This window comes from Mus musculus, chromosome 12 (assembly GCF_000001635.26).
Source record: "Mus musculus strain C57BL/6J chromosome 12, GRCm38.p6 C57BL/6J".
NCBI lineage: Eukaryota > Metazoa > Chordata > Mammalia > Rodentia > Muridae > Mus > Mus musculus.
In genome coordinates this window covers 93,414,519-93,433,430 of record NC_000078.6, presented here as the reverse complement: position 1 = coordinate 93,433,430, position 18,912 = coordinate 93,414,519, and the positions used below count along the sequence as shown (strand labels likewise).

Below are 18,912 nucleotides of genomic sequence, written 5' to 3'. Positions count from 1 at the left end.
TCTTAAATCAGTGGACTGGTAAACACGGAGATATGTACCATGAAATGATCAAGTAGTCCTTTCCTCATAAATGCCTCCAAAGACAGAGCAAAGAAAGAAAACCAAAACCAATTGAATAAGCAGAAACAACAAAAATTGACTACTGTGACATTACTGCAGCGAGCTTCCTGGGTATTTATAAACAGCACATTACACATTGCGGTGTGCTTAGAATGAGAAAATCACTTTAAGTGGGTTTTGATTAATGAGACACTCTAGAGGTTAATTGAACTAAAATTTGACCTGGCTTTTCTTCTAAAGGGTAATTATAAAGTTTGTATAACTCAATCTATTGCTTTAAAAACATTACCACCTCAGAACTCCTTTTCTGTCACTATTGTTTCTACATAGTATTGTATTTTTCTTGTGTTGTACTCTGTGATGGGGAAATTTCATCCAAAATCAACAACCCAGAAACAAGGCATAAGTAAAAAATTAAAATGAATAAAAGGACTTTGCCCTGATAGGCAGATCTCTTAAAGTAGTGAATTGTACCTCAATACCTGTGCAATTTATTAGCCTGGGAGCCAAACGTATTTGAAACTTTTATAAGTGAAGTAGCCCACTTATTTTGAGATATACAGAATTCGCACATTCACTGAACACATTTCAGTGAGGAAAGAAATAATTTTATACTTTTAAAAACATTAAGTTAAACTATTGTTGTTTTTGTTATATGTGAATATAAGAGCTCTTGTTTTAGATTTCTTTGTCTTCTTAGATACATGCAAGAAGTCTCCCCTTTCATTTTGTCTCCGCCTTTAGAGCAGGATATGGCTACTTCTTGTGCTGCTAAAATACTGTGATAGGTCATTGTAAGCAAAATAAACCTACAATTTTTTTGTTGAATTTTTATGAAGACATTCTTTTTCCTAATATATGTTGATTTACTTAAGGATGTTGTCATATTCCATTTGTCTTTATGGTCTAGTTCATTGATCTCTAGTAGCTGATCACAATATCTTTTAGATGACATTTTAGTTACTTAATAATATTGGGACTTATTATGTGATCTGTGTAAATTGCTGTTACATGTATCATTCCTTTATAGACATCAAAGCTTCTTAAAATATATGAAATTATCACTATTATTTGTAGTGTTTAATAAGTAAGGAAACAGCAGAGGCTTGGAAAACTCTTACTAAACTTGTGAAACATTAATGTCATATTTTTACCATTTCTTATTCTCCAGGGGAAATGACTGTATTACATCAAATACATTACATGATTTTTCCTTAACTTCCCCAACCTCAAGATATACCAAGAGAGCTTGGGACCTTGTTTGTATTTCTAATCTATTGATTTTGTGCAGTGTTGTATTTAGTGTCTGATAATAAACATTAGGTCTGGGTTTCTCTAATTCTCCCTCTCACTGTGAGAATTAGCAGAAGCTGCAGGCATGTTGGTGATGATCTCGAGTCTTCAGCCTCCATCAATTTGATGCCCTTAAAGTCTATGCTGTATAGAGCCAGACCCCTCTTTCAAAATCTGTTTAATATTCAATGTAAGAAAAGAATGGGATTTTGGAATTAATACATCATTTCTGCATACCCATCTTTCCCTGAAAAATACAGTAAACTCTACACAAGAAAAATGACAGTTTGCATCGATTTGAGTATGTGTTATACGAACATACACATCTTCCACATAGTTGTCAGTGGAAAATAACACAGAAACATTTATTTGAAGGCCTCGTGATTTCTAAGTAGAAGAAAAACATTTTTAAAACCCGAGAGTAAAATATTGCCTATATTCACTTTTAGGAACTATTTGGAAAAGAAATTCTCTCCTTTTGATTTAAGAGTGTCAATGTTACCAAAGTTTTAACTTAGTGGAAATAAAAAGGTAAAAGGATATTCTAGACCTTATTGTGCTTCTGTTAATTAAATTGACTTTCTCCTCTCTTACTATAACCTACCAGTATGTCAAGAAGTGTGAAAGAAGATTTCAAATGCTGCTGACTATAAAGGATGGAATGGGAAGATGCTTTTGATAACAGAAAAAGATGGTCTCTCATAGTTTTATAGTCTTATACAATCGCGTAGTATGTGTGATCAAAACCTAACTTTCCAAGCAGACTGTGTGTATGTGTGTGTGTGTGTGTGTGTGTGTGTGTGTGTGTGTGTGTGCGTGTGTGTAAAAGCAGTAAGAAAAGTAGAGTATCTAACATTGACCTATGCAGACAGGTACTCCAGTATAATCGCACCACTAGCACTCCCCGTGGGCTTTGGAGCTGGCATGCAGGAAGCACAGCTGTTTAAATGGCTCAAGGCAAGTCATTAAAATCCCAGACTCAATTTCTTGCAATTTGGTAAAATTTAAGGATTTTTGAGAAATAATATATGAAGTACTTTTTAACCATACTATTCTAAAAATCTATGAGTTTCCACACAAATTAAAAATGCCATAAACCTGAAGACATTATGTAGACTTATTAACATTTAGTGCCCTTATTGTGGAAATGTATCAAATAAGGTTATAGTATAAATTAAGTCAAGGAATTTAAAACAATAATGAAAATTGTACCTACCATGCCAACCGTTTAATAAACAAACAAGGTTTTGCAAATTAACAATATACGTTCTCAAGATTATTTATGGCCTCAAATAAAATCTACCATAGTTTTCTCTTAAGCATGATCAAATTAGAAGTAAGCTGAAGTAACCCTTGTTCAATGTAGTTATCTGCCACGTTCTTATAGATTTGTTGCATAATTCTTCATTGCTGTCTCCCTATAGAGGAGTTTGCTTTCATGTCGTCTTCAGAGTGAACCTGGCTTCAATATTAGCATGATAAATACTGTATTGCCACATTTGTACATTTCCCTTAGAGTTGCCTATGATTGCTGCAATGCTCTAATGAATGGATGGTTTGCTAATAAACTCCCCTTATCTTTTTGTCAAGGATCAGCTATTCGGGTTCTCTGCTCTGTTCATGAAACTGATCACTCAGCCTAGAAAATCGTATGGCACTTATGACTGCAAACGTGTCCAAAGTTGGAATTGGTTTACTCCCCTAAAGACCTATTATCAGGAAGTATGGTATATTTGATAATTATGACAATTATGAAATTTATGACCATAACGAAATGTGGACACTGATAAAATCTATGCAACAAGGTGAAAACTGTAGAAATTTTGGTCCTTTCCAAATATGTAAAGATCTAGTAAAGAATAATTTGGTCTGACATTAAATAGAAGTAAGATGAATAATGATGATAGCAATGGAACTAGACAAGAAAACTCTTGAGGAAAGAGTAGTGTTGTGAGGAAAGTCAGTCTCAGGTATTCTATCAACTAACCCTTCCCTTTCTTTCTGCTTTACTGTAATGAGAATGGCCTTCTTATGAACATAGAGGAAACATGTCTATTTTCTTTTACAACAAAGACTTCTGTCAAATGTTTTCAAGTGAGCCCTATACTTTTCAGCCGTAAGTGCTTGCTGTTCTTAAAAAATACTCATAATCTCAAAAATTATTCTTTCCTCCTTTATCTTAAAAAGAGAAAACATTATTTAGGGGAAAATTCAAGAAAATGCATATTTGAAAATAAATACAAATTAAACAGATGTAGACACACAAAGACACATCCTGTGTGTGTGTGTGTGTGTGTTATAATAATATATGAATTCTTGAGTTTTAGGTTTTCACTTCTGTATTTTGTTTAATTAAGCAGTCATCAAGCCGTATCTCACCCTGCCTCCTTAGACAACTTCAAAACAATTCTCCAGTAAAAGGAACAGAATAGCGTTCTGTTGACTATGTAGTCAGTGACCTTTGTTTTTATAGTGCAATATTAACAATAGAACAAAGCAGAAGGAACTTTGGTATAGGAATTTTGTGATTAAAAGTGGTAACCAACTGACAATGTCACTTCTTTCCCACAACCTTGCCATCCTTGGGTGCCATTTGCTCTGGCTGAGGTCTGCCTATCCTTTTCACAGTGACATCAGTGTTTGACACATCCAGGGGAGAGGAAGCTATAATCTGAGCCAAGATGTTAATTATAAAGAACATGAAAGGATGCTAAAATTGGCTTGAGAACAAAAGTAAGTGACTGTTCTTTTAAAAATCAGCTCTAGCATTTGATCTTAATCTTCTCTGGTGATTATGAGAACACTGAAAAATAACACTGCATAAAGAATTAGTAAACATGCCTAAGAAGGTTTTGGCCAAAAATAATAAGATTGTGTAAAGTCAAGAAATTATACCTCTTCCTCGTCTGCTTAACCCCTGATTTACCAAGTATTTCCATGATTTAATTATTTGTCACACTCATGGTAATAAGTGTCATTTGGACCTTTGCTCCTTTGTTTTTAGGGTAGGATTGGTTTGATTTTAGTCATACACATATGAAATTTAACATCCAGGATATTGTCACCTGCTAACTTCATATTATTTCTTGCTTTTGATTTGTTTGTGGTATACTTCCAATTAAACCTAGGGCCTTGAACTTGCTAGGCAAGCATCACGCAGCATTTCCTAGGACTTGTTCTTACTCAAAGTTTTCATGATATATCTCCTCTTCTCAAAATGCATTAATGGGGAAAGTTCAATGGATTTTATTAATCTTTCACTATTTAACAAACTGACTTCCACTTGAACATATTTTGTGGGTTTTTCTCTCTAACCATCAGAAGTTGTTTTAGCTTCCATATTTTGTTCTACCATGTTGAGATTTTTATCAGTCATTGTGGGTATTCATCTCTAGAAAACTCTTCTCTGCCACAAAGAAGGATCCAGTACTGTCTGCTTACATTGTCAAACACATCCTACACGCTGTTCAATGACCACAATGCTTATGGCAATGATAAGACAACTACAGGAATCAATATCAAAAGTGCTTTGAGTGTAGTTTCCCCTAAAAGCTTATGGAAAGTTTAACTCCTATGAGGAATATGAGATCTTAATCCTCTAGGTGTAGAGATAAGGGTTTTGCAGTAGAAATAGTAGCCCGAAGGAGACAGTAGATTTTGGATCTTGCTAGATGAATCTTGAGCCTTCTGTACTCTCTGATGCCCCAAAGAAACTGTCTCTTTTGTTCAGATTGCCTAAACATTATTCTTGGGTAAATCTGGGCAGTTTTCCAGTTCATGAATATTCTTCTCCAGCAAGGTCTGATACTTATAAATGCATTCCTGGATACCAGGCTCTATGTTTTGGCAAAAGCCCCAGAATCAGTACATATGTATTCAGGAAATCAGGTTCTCAGTCTGGGAAGGTCAATCCCAGATGAACTGCAAAGTCACTTTTCAGTCCTGCTGGGCTGTTCCAATTTGAGCAGCAATGGAAAGCACGCACATCGGCAGTGCTGCTATTAAGATGAGTTGGACTCATTTAGCAGCTGCAGTACACCTAGGAAGCTGACTCAAAAGAGCAAAACACCAGAGACCTTGGAAAACAAGTGTTCACACCTGCTAACAGCTGTGTGGGTTTGCTGCACCAGGTGTGTTATGTAAACTCAGCACAGGGCCGCATTTATCACATATTAAAAGATATCAAAATGCATCGTGCAGACTATCCTTCTGGCAATTGTCACAAACAGAGCTGGATGCTATTTGTCAGGGGCCTCAAATAAGCAGATTCATAAGCACAGCGTTCACTAGAGATGAGATAAAAAAGGACCTTACAAAAATTCAGCACATTGAAAAATAAAGAAAACAAGCCAAGTGCAGCCCTGGACACCTTTCTCAAACCATTTATCAAAGTATGACAAATTTATTTCAATTTTATTTTATTTTACATTTTTATTAGGTATTTTCTTTATTTACATTTCAAATGTTTTCCCCTTTCCTGGTTTCCTCTCTGAAAACCCCCTCCTCCCTCCTGACTCCCCCTGCTCACCAACCCACCTACTCCTGCTTCCTGGCCCTGGCATTCCCCTACACTGTGGCATAGAGCCTTCATAGGACCAAGAGACTCTCCTCCCATTGATGACAACTAAGGCATCCTTAGTTATATGCAGCTGGAACCTTGAGTCCCACCATGTGTACTCTTTGGTTGGTGGTTTAGCATGGCAATTTATATATTATGTACTTGCTGTAATGATTTGAGACTCTGGTCTACAGTTTAAAGGGGTTGTTAGGTACTTACATTGATTGAAAAGGCTCCTACTGCTGCACAACATACTTAATATACTGAGTATGCCATCAGTGTGTTGGAGCCACTTGAATCGTCAGGCAGACATCAGAAATTGGGACATTGTTTATGTGTCATCTTCTGTCTAACCTACTCACCCCCTACTCTTCTGGAGAATCTTATCAAAGTCGATTTTAAGCATCTACACTGTTACTTCTACTGCAGTTCACTGATGCTTTATTTCTTCTCTGAAGAGTACACATTACTCTATGGAAAGTTAATGCTCTTCTTTACTGTTTAATACATGTCTTCTAATTTGTTCCATATGATATTGCTACTTCTTACCTTGTTTCCTGCAGAGCAGTGGCTATCTGTCTCTTTGATTGAGGTATTCCCATCATTTAGTAATGGGATAGCCCCTGCTCAAATTAAATAACTATGCATCTAAAGTGAGTGAAATAATGGAAATCAAACCTCCCTTAGATTGAACTGGGAAGATAGTTTCATGAAAAAAATTGTCTGATACACAAACATGAAGACTTGTGCTTGAATACTTAATCCTGATGTATGACTTTATGCATCCATAAGACCAGGAGATAGTAAAAGCTGGTGGTGGGCTGAGTAAAAGTTTTCTGGAGTTGGCTAGCCAGCTGGCCTAGCTACTTCATGAGTCCCCATTCATTGAAAGACCAAGACTCACAGAATAAAGTTAAAATGATTAAGAAATATATGCAATATTAAATCCTTGCCTTAATGCCTGCACTTCTAAAACCATGGACCCACTGGTGAAACAACACACTCCACACATCTGCACACTTTTTTTATTTTTGAATTTAATTAGTTAAATAGTTAATTTGGTTCTGGGGATTAACTCTAGACAATTACCCAAGTGCTTTATCAACAAAATACATATAGTTTCATGAACCTCCTTTTAACACATCTTGATATTCACAGAAACATGACACAAAAGAGACTTCAAGTTTTACACATGTCTTACCATTTCCATTCTGTTTCTCTGGATGTTTTTATGTATATTTATGAGTGAATCCGTATGACTGTATATTACCTATTCTTTGTTTTGTTTTTGAAGCATTGCTCTTGGAAACCAAACTCAATGTCTTCTGGAAGAACAACAAAACTCTTATCAAAAGGAACTCTCTTGAGCTCAAACTAGGTAGTTCTTCAAAAGAGAACTGTGTAACCAAATACTTATGGCAATAGGCTCTAATGTCTGGGAAGCATCTATGGGAATCATTTTGGTACTAAGCCAACAAGATGCAACATGTCCCTTGCATGTGAGATTTTACTTGATGGCATATGGTTGGGGGCACTGTCACCCCTAATTTTGGTGACTCTATTTAAATTTCTACTATATATATGTATGTATTTCAGGAAATGTAAACAGTAATAGATATTCTGTAGTAAGATATGGATTCATTTATGTATATGTCCAATTATGATATAGCTTGATATTAAATAATATCAATTTTCTCCACCATTTATATTTCATCTTTTATAAATTTTCTGTTAGTATTATGTATCATTTTCAATTTGAGTTATTTCTAACATTTTTACATTTTTTAGTTGTTTATATATAGTATATAGTAGATCTCTATCACATATTTAATTGGTGACGATTTTTCTATTTTGTAGATTACAATTATACTCAAATAATAACACATTAAGGCTTGTGTTGCTGAGGACACCACTGGTTTATGTGTTTGAATGCTTAAAAATTGAGCTAGCACACAGCTAGAAACTTTCCTGGTACTGAGTAGCCTTCTTTGTGCTGGAAGAGACTTTACATGCTACCAGAGGAGAAAAGTAGTCATCAATATAATCGAACTACAAACTCAGCAACATACATCAGAAAATTGACTGCACAATATGGTGTGGCAATAGTGACACAGACAACCACCCAATTTTTTTTTTTCAATGAAATTTATGGTCCACTCTCTGAGATTGAAGCAATACCAAACACATCTAAGGGGTTAAGAGCTTGAGACTAGATAGTTCATGAGCCCAATGAAGACTGATACCTAGAGACATATTGCTATACCCATGTAATAAATGGATTCCAATAAGAAGCATCAGAAAAGCTTCTTGTCATAATAGATGGTAATAAACATAGAAACACAAACTGGACAATGCCCAGTTAGTGAAAACTTTGAAACACTTAGTCCTAAATGGGATGACTTTATCGGGCCTCTTTTCTCAAGGCTCAGGGCTCTGTGAGGAAGAAGAAATAAAAAAAAGAACCTTAGGAACACAAGTCTTAAGGATTCCCCAAAAGAAATGTCTTCCAGATATATCAGGACTGATAAAAAATATGAAAATCCCAGACATTATCTCTGCACAAAGATGAGGAAGTAATCACAAGATTACACTGTTAATTTAAACAAACAAGCAGACAGACAGACAAGTAAACAAACCCTATTTGTAGTTGATACCTGCTGGTTTGGAGAGAAATCAAAATTTTCCTCCAGTGGGGTGTCATCATGTCTATCGACCACACTTTAAAACAAACCTTTAGCCAGTATCAATTCAACAACAAAGAACAGACTGCATGTTTCTGGTATGTGTGTGTGTGTGTGTGTGTGTGTGTGTGTGTGTGTGTGTGTATGAGGATGTGGTTGTGCATGCATTTATGTGTATGTAGGGAGTATTGGTTTGCCTTGGTATTTTTTTCTCGTTGATTTTTTTTCATGAGTTTGTTTAGGTCTTTGCTTTTGTTTTATGAATTTCTTTTGAAAGATGGAGACAAGGCAGGAGAAGAAAATTGGGTGAGTTGGGAGATGGAAAGGCCATGACAGTGATACTTCTGTATGTATCTTCTGACATTTCTAGGATACACAGACTTACATTAATCACACCCTGTCTTTGGCAAAGCTCTCAGAGCCTTAGGTACAGGAGGTCTTTTGTAGAATTCTATTGAAAGCACTTGTTTGAAAGGAAACAATTTAGGATGTGTGGTCCATATGAACCTTGCTACAAGCCTTAGGCTTTCACTACAGTGTACCAATTCATGAGCAATGCAAAGCCCTTTGTGTGGGGGAAATGACCTGGATCATAAATAAATTCCTTTCTTATAACTTCTCTCAATTGAGAACTAATTTTGCTTTGTACTTCCATTTAAATCTCTCAAAATAATCTGCATTTTTGGAGCCAGATAAAAAGTAAGCGATGTAAATAAACTTCCTAGAATTGACATTTGCCACAGGAAAGCAGACAATATACTGATTGGAGGATATTCTAGTATCATTTTACTTCTTGTAAGATATGTAAATCACTACCCTATTTTATATGAGGATCTTGACTCCTTGTGTATCTTTGTTTCTTTGAGGAGTCTTGCAACTAGACCTGATTATGACCAAGCTAATATTAAATACTAAAATCATGAAGCAGATTTTTAATTCACAGTGGATACAGCACTCATTCATACCTTCCTACCTAAAACTTCCTACTTTTGCCCATCATTCCTTCAAATTCTTTTACTCAAATTTATTATGAGTGCCACATTATATCTCTCCAATTAATGACTTAGAGGTTTGTACAATACTTTAAATGTTCAATTATATGAAAATTATCCTTCCCCTTTCTCATTATCTCTAAAATTAGAAATCAGAAGTTAAGTAAATTAAACATTCTAAATTCCATGTTCTGGTTTATACTGTTCATGCGATGAGCCCAGGCTCATTACCAGTCTAACAGTGGCTGTTGTCAATCATCAAATAAAATAGTTTAGCAATGTCCTGGGGTGATTTCTTTCTAAGAAATAGTACACACAGGAAGCAACAATTTGTAGGTGCTATGCACAGGAACCAATGTGAAACTCTATCTTTTTCTAGAAATTGTATTTGAAACTGAAATAAACAGAGTTCCTTATGTGTAAAATATGTTAGTAGATAGCAATTGGGGAAATTAAGGGAACTAGCATTCCTTGATTGGGCATGTGAATATGACCATATATTGTCTGAAGATTTAAAAAGTCACAATTCAGTAAAGCTTTAATGAGAAGGTGGTAAGAGCTTATGGAAAACTTCAGGAGAAGAAAATAAAACAGGTTGTTTCAGTATCACTAAAACTTACTGTACAGTAAATAATACTATGTGGCACATGCTAATTGATCACCCTGGTATGAACAGGTACAATCTGGTCAGGGCACAGATGGAAGACAAACAAAAGAGGTAAGCTTTAAGGTATTTGAGAAAAGTAAACATACATTACTTTTTCTGTACGCATTTCTGTATGTATAAATATATTTCCTTCACACTTTAATTTCAAGATACGGCTGACCATTTCTTATTTTAATCTATATTGCTATTATTTAGACTTATTGCGCTGTACTTTGTCATTTTAAGGTGTTGTATCACTTTGGAATGAATTGGGAAATAAGCATTCAAATGCCACTAATATCACTTGGGAGCATACAGTGCATGAAGATCCTGAAACCAAATTTATATGCAGAAATGGATGAAAAATCTTTCAGGAATGGCACTGAATTTCCAGAGGCATGCTCAATTAAAATCTTGAAGCCCTGTGAATATATTTTTACCCTTTTGTTGTTGGTGTTGTGTTTTGTTTTGTTTTTTTTCTCATCTCATCTTCATGGTAAACTAGGAGGATTAGAATTCATAAAAAAACCTTAATTATACAAATTTAAACGTGGTAGATAGTGCTCAAGTGTATTGTACATGCTTCATGTGCATGCAAGTTCTCTTTCACATATGCACACACCCTTCAAGCTGATCCCTGCAAAATACCTAAGCCAACAGTGTCAGAATGGAAAAAGCCTATTAGAGATAGTTGCAAATCTTTCATACATTATTATCTCCTCTCTGCCTTTTCTTGTCTACCTAACATAATTCAAGTCTGCCTTAGCCACTCACCTTTGACATAAAACTTTCAGGTGACGATTCGGTGAAGGAATTAACTTTGATAAAATAATTCTATCTTTTTGATGTCTCAGCCTTGAGTATTTATCATCATTTAGGAAAGTAGTTGAAATGTCAGCTTCAGAATGGGGAGTTACAGGGATTGAATAAATGTTGAATATTTTTGGTTGGCTTTACCTATATGGCTTGTGGATCACATTAAGTGGATCACAGGAAACTTTTTCCCCTTCTTTCTTCACAGTGATATTTAAAATTTATCCATTATCACTGAAACAATTCAATTAGTGGCTCTTGGAGAAGCAGAATATAGTCCTACTACCTACACCTTAATAGCATCTATATATCATTGCAATCTAATTTCCCTATAAAACTGAATATAAATTGCAATGGCCCAAAAGCTTTATAAAAGGAGACTTAAATAGTATGATGTTAGTTCCATTCTCATAATGCTTTCTTCTGTACGTTTTGAATGGATTTATCCCTGATTCGCATTCTGAGTTTAGTTGAATACTGCTGTTTGAATCTAGTTAAATACTTTAAGTTTTAGATAAATCATTAGAATTCTAGGAAATCATTTGCTGTTTGGAGGCTGTTTTCATTATTGGTTAATTATTCAGCAAATCTTTCTGCTGGCGCTGTGATATCAGGCATGCTTTCCTTTTTCACTGCCTGGTGTTTGCTCAGAGTGAAGCAGAAAATATCGGTCCCTTGAAGAATTGGGTCATGATGTCAGGGCCTGTTTTACTGCATCTCTAAAAAACTAGATGGATAGATAGATAGATAGATAGATAGATAGATAGATAGATAGATAGATAGATAGATAGATAGATCCTGAACCCTGTAGGCCAACTTCTTCCTCATCTTGTGAACATCACACAAAGGATATATTTTTCATAACTCCTTCCAACTTCAGGAGTGAGTCCTTGGGCAGAAAGATATTTTTTCACACCATCTCTTCCCATCCAGTGTGGCCCTTAGCAAACCACTCTCTCTTACCTAAAGTATTTTCTTCCTTCAAACCATAAGGTCCACAGGAAGGCTTTGCTGGAAGAAGTGAGTAACAACACACACTGGTGGTGCTCATGTGTAAAAAAATAATTTCCAGCCAGTCTTAAAATTTATTATATCCCAGGCGCTCACAAAACTGCAAGACCAGCATAGTTTACTGGACGAGTGGGAGAATAAGAAACTGGATTCTCCTGAGGACCATTGTCTGAACAAACTTCCCTCAATACTACTCTCCTGGAAGCCCTTAGCACTTTACCTTTGAAGGCATCCATAATTTATTTCAAACTACTGGCCTACTACACTGTCTGACCAAATATTCCAGCAAGGGGGTTGTGCATAATACTCCCCCGGCTTTGAACCAATGATATTTTTGTTGCTCTTGGGATGATAAAGTACACATATCTTCCTCAGATCCTGAACCATGCAGAACTTTTTCTTTCTTTTCTCTCTGAAATAATGTCTTCGCTTAACACAAAATTGTTGTGTCACCTTTCTAGCCCTGCCGAAACATTGTATATATATATATATATATATATATATTTACTAATAATATATATTATTAGTATATATATTATTTATATACTAATAATATATATATTATTCCATATATATATATATATATATGGAAAGCCAATATCTCTTTTCTTTACGTTATCCTAGTTTGGAGAATCTTATGAAGGAGAATCTCTTAAGAACAGGGTCTTTGATCCCCAGTAGATAGGCACGGTCCCCAGTTGAGAGAATGGGCCACTAACACATCTCAAAATTTTTAATGCGGAATTGTTCCTGTCTAAAGGAAACACAAGGACAAAAAATGGAGCAGAAACTGAAGGAAAGGTGATCCAGGGACAGGCCCACCTTGGGATCCATCCTATCTACAGACATCAAATCCTGACACTATTGCAGATGCCAAGAACTGCTTGCTGACAGGAGCCTAGTAGGGTTGTCTTCTGAGACAGTCTGCCAGCACCTGACTAAGACAGGTGCAGACACTCATAGCCAACCATTGAATTGAGCCTGAGGACCTCAATGGAAGAGATAGGGAAGGAATGAAGGAGATGACAAGGATTGCAACCCCATAGGAAGAACAACAAAATCAACTTACTGGACCCTTCAGAGCTCCCAGAGACTAAACCACCAACCAAAGAGTATACATGTGTGGGTCCATGGCACCCTCTATATATGGAGCAAAGATAGCCTTATCTGGCATAAATGGAAGGTGATGAGCTTGGTCATATGGGAATTGTTTCTCCAGTGAAGGAGGATGCTATAGGGTGAGGTGGGAGTGTGTGTGTATGTGTGTTAGAGCACCCTTTGATAGGCACGGAGGAGGGAGATGAAATGGGGGTTGTAGAGGGGAGACAAGTAAGGGGAGTAACATTTGAAATATAAATAAATAAAATAATCAATAAGATAAAATGGCAGAAAACATAAGAAAACATCAAAACTAAATGAAACAAACAAGCAAAAACATTGTCTTTGGATATGTCTCTGTATCAAACACCTTTATATTACTTGCTGTGACATACTTTGGTATGATGACTACATAGCCTCTACATGTGTTTCAGCTCATTTTGTGATGAGAAACATCTATTTACCTGGAGAATTTCAAGTAAAACCATAGCCTCCCCTTTCACTGCTGTTCTCTGTCTTATCAGTATGTGAATAATTGTTTAGTCTTAATATTTAGGCCACAATTTTTTTGTTTCATTTCCTTAAAATTTCTATACAGTTACCCACAGACTAATTAGTCTCTTCCCTCCACATTGCCATTAACCTTTACCTATGTACTTGATATTGGACATATCACTTTGGAGCAATTACTTCTATGCATACCTATATTAATTCCCATCCAAACCAGTAATAATTTTTTTGTTTTTATTATTGTTATTATTATTGTTTTTACTTATTCATGTTACTACTCACTACCCTTTCACACAATTCCTCCTCACCGCTTCTTCTTCTTCTCTGAGTGGGTGTCGCACACCTGGGTATCTCCCCACCCTGGTATATTGTCTTCCTGAGGTTAGGCACATCCTCTCCCACTGAAGCCAGGTAAAGCATCCCAGCTAGAAAAAAACATATCTCACAGACAGGTAACAACAGCTTTGGGGATAGCAACCAATCCAGTTGTTCAGGGTCCACATGAAGACCAAGCTGCACAACTGTTATGCATATCCTGGGAAACCTAAGTCCAGCCCATGTATGTTCTTTAGTTCTTTCAGTCTCTGAAAGTCCCAAGCATCTAGATTACTTGATTCGGTTTGTTTTTCTATCTCCTTAGGGACTGGATTCCTTGCTTTTATTTTCCATAAGAATTCCTAAGCTTAATTCACTGTTTGGCTGTGGGTTTCTGTCTGAGTCAGTTGGTGGGTCAGACCTCTCAGAGAACAGGCATGCTAGGATCCTGTGTACAAGCATAAAAGAGTACCATTAATAGTACTTGCCTATGGGATGGGTCTCAATTTGGGCTGGCTATTGGTTGGGTGTTTTCCCAGTCTCTGCTCCATTCCTAATCCCTGCATTTTTGGAGACAGATTAAATTTGGGGTCAGAAGTTTTGTGGGTGTATTGATGTTCCTATCATTCTAGTGAGGTTTCTTCCTGATCATAGGAGGCAGCCTACACAGCATCCATACCCTTAAAGCTGTGAATTACAGTTATGATCATGTTCATTGATCCTTGGGTATCTCCCTTATCCCTGGTCTCTTCCAGGAGATGACCCCCTACCTCTTCCCACCTGAATCAGTTTCATTCATTCTCATGGCTATCAGGACATCCCCCTGCCCCTCCCCATAACTGAACCTGACCCCCTAACCCTCCTCCCCATACCATCTTCCACCCAGTTCTCTTTCTCCATCTGCCTTCAATGACCATTACATTGTCCCCTTCCAAGGGAGACTCAAGCATCCTCACTTGTGTACTCCTTTCTGTCCAGCCTCCTTTGATCTGTGGAGTATGGTATGAGCATCCTCTATTTTACATCTCACATCCACTTATAAGTGAGTATATACCATGGATGTCCTTTGAGGACTGGGCTACCTCACTCAGAATAAACTAAAGATCCATCCTTTTCCCTGAAAAATTCACGATGCCTTTGTATTTCATAGCTGAATAGTATTCCACTGTGTAGATGTGCCACATTTTCTTTATCTGTTCTTCAGTTGAGGATTATCTAGGTGGTTTCCAGTTTCAGAATATTAGAAATAAAGTTCTATGAACATAGTTGAGCAAGTGTCTTTGTAAGATCTATCTTTTGGGTATATGCCCAGGAGTGGAATGGCTGGGTCTTGGGGGAGAACTATTTCTACTTTTCTGAGACACTGCCATAATGATTTCTAGAGTGGCTGCATAAGTTTGCACTCCCACCAGGATCTGAGGAGTGTTACCCATGTTCCACATCCTTACCAGCCTGTGCTATCACCTGAGTTTTTTATCTTAGCCATTCTGACTGGGAAAAGATGGAATCTCAGAGTTGTTTTGATTTGCATTTTCCTGATGACTAAGGACTTTGTTTTGTTTTGGTTTTTGGGTTTTGGTTTGTTTGTTTGTTTGTTTGTTTTGTTTTTTTTTTTTTTTTTTTTTTTTTTTTTTTTTTGGTTTTTTGAGACAGGGTTTTTCTGTGTAACCTTAGCTGTCCTGGAACTCACTCTGTAGACCAGGCTGGCCTCGAACTCAGAAATCCATCTACCTCTACCTCCCAAGTGCTGGGATTAAAGATGTGTGCCACCATGCCTGACTAAGGACTTTGAACATGTCTTTATGTGCTTCTAGGCCATTTGACATTCCTCTATTGAGAACTCGATTTAGCTCTACACCTCATGTTTTGTGTGAATTACTGGTATTCAACTCTTTGAGTTCTTTATTAATTTTGGATATTAGCCCTCTGTTAGATATAGGGTTGCTGAATATCATTTCCCAATCAATACACTGCTGTTTTGTCTTACTGACAGTATCCTATGCCTTACAGAAGCTTTGCAGTTTCATGAGATTCCGTTTATCAATTATTGATCTTAGAGCCTGAGCCGTTGGTGTTCTGTTCACAAAATTGTTTCCTGTACCAATGCATTGAAGGGTTCACTTTCTCTTCTGTGAGATTCAGTGTTTCCAGTTTTATGTTTAGCTCCTTTTTCCTCTTGGACTTGAGTTTTGTACAGGATGATAAATATGGATCTATATTAGTTCTTCTAAATGCGGACATCCAGTGAGGCTAGAACCATTTGTTGAAGAACCTTTTCCCCCCATTATATTTTTTTTTTGGATTCTTTATCAAAAGTCAATTGTTTATAGGTGTGTGGGTTTATTTCTGGGTCACTGAATCAACTTCATTGATCAATGTGTCTGTCTCTGTACCAATACCATTAAGTTTTTATTACTAATTCTCCATAGTACAGCTTGAGGTCAGGGATGGTAATTCCCCCTAAGGTTTGTTTTTTGTTGTTGTTGTTTTTTTTTTTTTTATTGTTCAGGATTGTTTTGTCTATCCTGACAGACCTGTAATATTTTTATACCACGAGGTAAGATCTACTTATATATTTCACCAAACTTTCTCACTTCCATTGATGAATATTTGATGCTGGTATGTATTTACCATTAATAACAATTTAATAGTATTTTATCTTTCATAAAATTGAAATGAAATAAAATTTCTCTCCTCAGAGAACTATGATCATTTCTCCTGTCTTATAAAGAACAATGGTCTTCATAAATGCCACTCTTAAACCAACGCGTATCATTTCATTGGAATTTCTAAGCTCTGTCTGAAACTGCAGAGGTTACTTCTGTAGGAAGAATTGAAGAATTGCCAGGGCACTCATGAAGCAATTCAACAGGCCGTGAAGAAATTTCTCTTTCAAGATTTTAACAAAGAACATGCTGAGGTCACTGCACAGTGACAGATTGCGGGATTGACCGCGCAACAGTCATCATAGGAAATAAACATTTTATCATACAAAGAGTGGCATTCAATTTTTTTAAAAAATAAACTTGATAGCAAAAGCTGTAACTATGGGAACATTTCACTTCCAGGGATTTAAATTAAAATATGAAATCTCAGAGGAATTTGTTTTATTATCCCTAACAAAAGGTGCTGCTTAGAAAAACAGAAATGACAGCTTGTAAGTTCAGAGATATATCTCTCATGTGGGCCTGTCAGTCACCCAGCCCCTACAGGAAGAAAGATGGGTGATAAAATTCTGAGATAGCATGCAGATTCAGGAAATGAGACTCAGCCATATCTATGGCCTAATTATTTTCCAGTGGTCCCCAGAAAAGTCCATTTTTTTTCTCAAATATTAGAAAAATTAGCAAACTGTGAAACAGGTTCCTGTTCTGTACGGTTTTGCAGGTAGAAATGAAAGAGTTACAGTATCCTGCAAGACATAGCTCTGAACTAATTTGCATTTCAAATAAGCACTGAGTGTTATGGGGGGAAATTATATTCCCTTTGGCATGTTTTCAAGCTAAATTTGGGAGACTAAAAGAATCTGAATAAATTATCAAGCCTACACTAAATATCTTAGAAAGTGCTTTAAGCTGAAGCCTCCCCCAGTTGTGATGTTTCCAAATGACTATTTGACATCTTGACTTTTGTGGTGTAATGTGATTTTTAAATTATTGAAGTTTCTACATTAAAATAACATCAAAATTTTTATTAAATAGAGAAATAAACAAGCAAAAGGATTGAGTAAATTTGAGTGAAACTTCAACCCAGCATAGATGGAAAAATAATAATCTTTGAGCTAGTTTGACTTCAGAAGGTCTCTCTCTTTCTCTCTCTTTCTCTTTCTCTCTCTCTCTCTCTCTCTCTCTCTCTCTCTCTCTCTCTCTCTCTCTCTCTCTCTCTCTCGCTATCTCTCTCTGCTAATAAGAACTTGAATGAATGCATGTGTATAGTGAGCTATACTGATACGCTCTGGGCTGCCATGGTTCATGACAATTATTCAAAATGTGTTAAGAGCTGGAGAGTTGAAACAGTCCTTAAGAGCACATGCTATTCTTTCAGAGGATTTGTGATTTACCACTTTCGACCCAGATCCACTGGTTTACAACTGCCTGCCACTCCAACTTCAGAGTGATTAGACTCCCTGACCTCTAGAGACAACTGAACTCATGTGCACCCACCCACAACCACACCCATTCCCACCTCTCTTCAAACCCTCTTTCTGCTCTCTCTCCTTCTCTCCCTCTCTGTCTCTCTCCATCTCTCTCTGTCTCTCTCTTTCTCTCTGTCTCTCTCTCTGTCTTTCTCTCTCTCTCTCTCACATGAATATAAAATAAATTTTAAAATAATTGCAAACATCCTTCTTTACTTGTTTCAGTTACTACTTCAGAGTGGTTAGTCTTGTTTTTTTCTGAAATGTTTTTAATGTTTATTTCCACCACTTGTTCTTTCTGTGAATATGGGCATGCAGTTTGAGAATCATTTCATTTAGAAGACTTGAGACCTGGCTATTGTTCCCTGCTACCTCTTTTTCCACTCTCCCTGTTTACTTTGTTTTTCTGTTGATAATTTTTAGCTCTCTTAATCTTAAAACAGAAATCATAGGGATGAAGTGTACACTGTCACAAAGGAAGAAGATATACCTGAGTACCATATGAAGTCACATCTCAACTTTGTCCTGCCATTGTCTGTACTCTTTATATACAACTCAAAAGAGGTCCATGTCCAGAATATTTTTTTAACAAATTACAAAACTGACAAACCCTATCGCATACATACATGTTTTATTTATGCTTTTGTTTTAATTTTATTTAATTTTTTCACACTGTAGATGTTACCCTCCTCTTAGTCCACCTTCTGACTGTTCCCCATCCCATACCTCCTCCATAACCTCTTGTGGAACTCACCTTCAGCAGCAAGACAGGGCATTAAGTAAGAGATGGGGTTGCTATC

General features: G+C 36.4%; 1 long non-coding RNA gene across 1 annotated transcript in view; it reads left to right on the top strand.

The window, feature by feature from the left end:
- The window catches only part of 4930559C10Rik (RIKEN cDNA 4930559C10 gene), a 28,367-nt gene extending 11,393 nt beyond the window's left edge, over positions 1-16,974 (top strand). Inside the window, exons 2-4 of the long non-coding RNA NR_126436.1 lie at positions 2,944-3,080; positions 3,982-4,086; positions 16,677-16,974. This is a non-coding gene — a long non-coding RNA (RIKEN cDNA 4930559C10 gene). The remainder of the gene's footprint in view (positions 1-2,943; positions 3,081-3,981; positions 4,087-16,676) is intronic.
- The last annotated feature ends 1,938 nt before the right edge of the window (positions 16,975-18,912 follow it).